Genomic DNA, 4,798 nt, shown 5'->3' on the forward strand with positions numbered 1-4,798 from the left:
CCTGTCCACTGTAAAAGCCTTTTCTTGTCTGTTTTATGTGAGATAATTTACCCCATTCTACCTCTCCTTTTCTTCTTCTCTCAATATAATCCTCTCTCAGCCCTTAATTTTAATCTTCAGATATCAACACTTCATCTTCAACTCACCCTGTGCCCTCTATCTGTCTATCTATCTACATATAATTTTTTCCCCTCCAACTACCCTAATACTGGCAAAGGTCTCATGAGTTACAAATATCATCTTTCCATGTGGCAATGTAAACAGTTCAACCTTAATAAATCCCTTATGATTTCTCTTTCCTGTTTACCTCTTCATGTTTCTCTTGAGCCTTGTATTTGAAAGTCAAATTTTCTATTCAGCTCTGGTCTTTTCATCAAAATGCTTGAAAGTCTTCTATTTCACTGAATGACCATTTTTTCCCCCTGAAGGATTATAATCAGTTTTGCTGGGTAGGTGATTCTTGGCTGTAATCCTATGTCCTTTGACCTCTGGAATATTATATTGATTCTTGGCTGTAATCCTATGTCCTTTGACCTCTGGAATATTATATTCCAAGCCCTGCGGTCCCTTAATGTAAAAACTGCTAAATCTTGTGTCATCCTGATTGTGTTTACACAATACTTGAATTGTTGCTTGCAATATTTTCTCCTTGACCTAGGAACTCTGGTATCTGGCTACAATATTCCTAGGAGTTTTCCTTTGGGGATCTCTTTCAGGAGGTGACGGGTGGATTCTTTCAATTTCTATTTTACCTTCTGGTTCTAGAATATCAGTGCAGTTTGATAATTTCTTGAAAGATGATGTCTAGGCACTTTTTTTAAATCATGGCTTTCATATAGTCCAATAATTTTTAAATGATCTCTCCTGGATCTATTTTCCAGGTCAGTTGTTTTTCCAATGAGATAGTTCACATTGTCTTTTATTTTTTCATTCTTTTGATTTTGCTTTACAATGTGTTTATTTTTCATACAGTCACTAGCTTCCATCTGCTCCATTCTAATTTTTAAGAAAGTATTTTCTTCAGTGAGCTTTTGGACTTTCTTTTCCATCTGGCTAATCCTGGGTTTTTTTTTTTTTTGGTTCAAGTTTTATTCAAGATCACATAGAAAACATTTCCAGACCCAAGAGGGTTTAATCCTCCTCCTCTTCCTCCTCTTCGTCCTGGTTGATCTGGAAGTACTGTAATTCATAACTCTCCTTGCTGTTGGCCACCACTCGAAGCCAATCCCAAAGATTGTTCTTCTTTAAGTATTTCTTTGTCAGGTTCTTCAAATACCTTTTAGAAAACGGCACCTCTGACATCACAGTTATCTTACTCTTGCTTCTCTCAATGGTTACAACTCCGCCACCGAGGTTGCCAGCATTTCCGTTCACTTTGATTCATTCTTGTAAAAACTGCTCAAAATTAGCTGCATCCATAATCCCATCTTCCACAAGATGGGTACAATGCAGGGAAAACTTAAGGACTTGCTTCTTTTTTTTGCTGTCCTTCATCACAGATTTCTTTACGGGTGCCATGGTGATGGCGGAGCCAGAAAGGGACCTCCGAGCTCTGTGCAGGCGCAAAACCCTCCGTGAGCACACCCCAATATTGTTTTTTAAGGCATTCTTCTCTTCATTGGCTTTTTGGATCTCCTTTGCCATTTGGGTTAGACAATTTTTTGTTTATTTGTTTGTTTTTTAGGCAATTGGGGTTAAGTGACTTGCCCAGGGTCACACAGCTAGTAAGTGTCAACTGTTTGGTGTGAGGCCAGATTTGAACTCAGGTCCTCCTGACTTCCTGCCACCTAGCTTCCCCTAGACTATTTTTAAGGTGTTATTTTTCTTCAGTATTTTTTGGGGGGGTCTCCTTTAGCAAGCTGTTGACTTGCTTTTCATGATTTTCTTGCATCACTGTCATTTCTCTTCTCAGTTTTTCCTCTATTTCTCTTAGTTGCTTCTCAAAATCCTTTTTGAGCTTTTCCATGGCCTGGGACTGATTCATATTTTTCTTGGAGGCTTTGGATGTAGGAGCTTTGATTTTGTTGTCTTCTTCTGGTTGTATGTTTTGATCTTCTTTGTCACCAAAGATTCTATAGTCTGACTTTTTTGTGTAGTTTGCTCACGTTCCCAGACAATTACTTGCATTTTAAACTCTTTGTCAAGGTAGGGGTCTGCTTCCAGTATGGAGAATGTACTGTCTCAAGCTTCGAGGGTTTGTACAGCTGTTTTCAAGATACTACTAGGGACCTGTACATTTTCCATTCTTCCAAGGTGGTATGATCAAGGGCGAGGTGTTTATTCCTTTCCTGGCCTGTACCCTGGTCTATGAATGACCACAAATACTCTTTTCTGCCTTGGAAATGTGAGGAGGATTCTCTCTTCACTTCCCCTACAAGCTCCACCAGGCCAGTGCTCCTCTTCACCCTAGGACTGCCACCTAGAACTGCGACCCAGATCCAAGCATGGGCAAAGCAAGGGAATCCTGCCTCAGCACCAGCAAAGAAATCCCTGCAATTCCCCTCTGATCAGCTGCTTGATTTCCCCTCAGTCTGTGGGCTGAGAGCTCCTGGGCTGGGCTGGGACTGGGGCTGGGACAGGGACCAAGCTTCTCTCTCACCATGGTCACAGACCTTTCCTACTGACCTTCTAAGTTGTCTTTGGCGTTTGTGGGTTGAGAAGTCTGGACACTGCCACAGTTGCCCATGATTCAGTCCTCTGAGGCCTGCTCCAGGTTCGCTGAGGCCTGGTCTTTGATTGTGCTCCCACACTAAACTGTGTTTCTCTCCCAGCCTAGAGCATTAGATCTTTCCAATTAACCATCCAGATTGTCTTGGGCTGGAAATTTGTTTCACTCTGTCTTTTTGTGGGTTCTGATGCTCCAGAATTTGTTCAGAGCCATTTTTTACAGGTATTTTGGGGGCTTGGAAGAGAGCACTGCTTTCGCTCTGCCATCTTGGCTCCACCCCCGAATTTATCTCATTTTGCCTATTAGCCCATTTTCATCTTAATTTCTGATGGGCATTGAAAAATTGATGATGTTTTATTTCTGTCAAATGTTACGTAGTTTATATTTTGGTATTACTATTGTTTTGCTTTTTCTCTTATATTATTCACTTATTCCTGTATGTAGGAATAAAGAGAGAATGGCTATAACATGCTTTGAGAACATTAAACTAAAATAAGAAATCCCAGAGTCCCATATTTTATGGGTATTACCAGGAATGGTTCTTATGACCTGTTTCCATGGTGATGACAAGAGTACTGGATGAATCAAACCCAAGATGGAAATAAAAAGCAATATTTAATTTAGTCTGATCACTAACCATAACTCAAGTTAGCCACCCAAAGGGGCAGGGCACCTCGGGACACTCATCCCTCACACTTGTGGTATAATCTATTTGAGAAAAGTCATGTTCTATCTAGCTTATATATTCACATTGCCAGTTAGTGGGATTACCACAATTTAACTTAGTGTGTGCTGAAGTGTGTGGGCAAACATTATGGACAAGAGAGAGCCTTGTTCAAACCTCAGAAAGTAGATCTTGAGTTCGAATATTTGCTTTATGATAAAAGTAGAACTCAGACAACAGCAATTAAAAGAAACTATGCTAATTTGACTGCTGCCTATTGTTCAGGGCCGTGCTAAGGATGGAACCCTGGGTACATATCCCCTTTCTCTAGAGCTGGCGCTACTGGCCCAATGAAAGGGAGGGATGGAGGATCAAGGTTTTTTTTTTTTAATGTAAAGAAGAGAAAGGTCATAGGTGAAGTTTATTTAAGTAGGATATGATAATAGATGCAGACCAGGGATTCGGAGGTTAAGGGAAAGGTTACCTGGATAGATATCCTGCTGAAGTGGGGTGTTCCCCCTATTTTTATGTCTGCTTTGTCTCCTGTTAGAAGCTTGAGCAGATCATGGTGCTCACATGATGTTGCCTCCCTTTTCCCCAAAAAGAATTCTTATGACCCTAAAATAAGGGATCTTAGGGCATACAGGAAAGAGTTAGATAAAGAATGGTACTTACTTAGGTTTGTAATGGAGCCAGGTCACAGTGAGCACAGGAAGTAATGGCCAGTGAACGCAGACCACCAAGCAAAACTAGAAAAGAGATGAGAGTCAGTTACAGCTTTCATTAGAACTTCATCTCTCCCACCCACCCACTTAGATAGAGAACCACATAGTAAGCAAAGCACATAATAAGTACTTAATATATGTATATTTTTTAATCATACATTCATTTATTCATTCAGTCCTCCTGTCTAGGGTTAGGGTTTCTCAAGGAACTGATGATACTCATGGTTTAATAGACACTGTTGTAATGGCAGGGGTCAGCACGGGTCTGGGGGAGAATAGATAAATGCCTGAGAGAGATTTTGAGTTGATATGAGCCATCTAGGTATTAGAGATTGAAGAGGGAAAACTTTCCTCTAAGGATGAAAACAATGGGAAAAGTGACATTTTTTTAGAGGAACATGAAAATTCACTACAGGCCTAGAAAACTTGGAGGCATCCTTGGTTTTACCATAAACCCTTGGACATTAGTGAGAAATAGGGTTATATGTGTACGTAGTGGGAGGACAAAGGTGAACATAGAACTTAGCAAGAGGGGCAATGGACCTGCAGACAGAGATTTAGATGTTTGGGATATATCTTATGGTGGAAAGAGATCTGTGCACTCGACCACATCCAAATATGATTGACAGCTCCTATATCCAACCCAAGCCTCATAGAGCCCACCAGGGTGTCTGGCTGACCTCAGCCTGAGCTAGCTCAAGGAGCTACTCTCCCTCTTTCTACCCCAAGCTTCCCCAACCT

At 40.9% G+C, this 4,798-nt stretch overlaps 1 pseudogene; it reads right to left on the reverse strand.

Moving 5' to 3' along the window:
• Positions 1-803: 803 nt before the first annotated feature.
• Positions 804-3,998, reverse strand: LOC144455859 (large ribosomal subunit protein eL22 pseudogene; annotated as a pseudogene).
• Positions 3,999-4,798: the final 800 nt, after the last annotated feature.

Source organism: Phascolarctos cinereus, unplaced genomic scaffold (genome assembly GCF_003287225.1).
Source record: "Phascolarctos cinereus isolate Bilbo 61053 unplaced genomic scaffold, phaCin_HiC Scaffold_2;HRSCAF=192, whole genome shotgun sequence".
Classification (NCBI taxonomy): Eukaryota; Metazoa; Chordata; class Mammalia; order Diprotodontia; family Phascolarctidae; genus Phascolarctos; species Phascolarctos cinereus.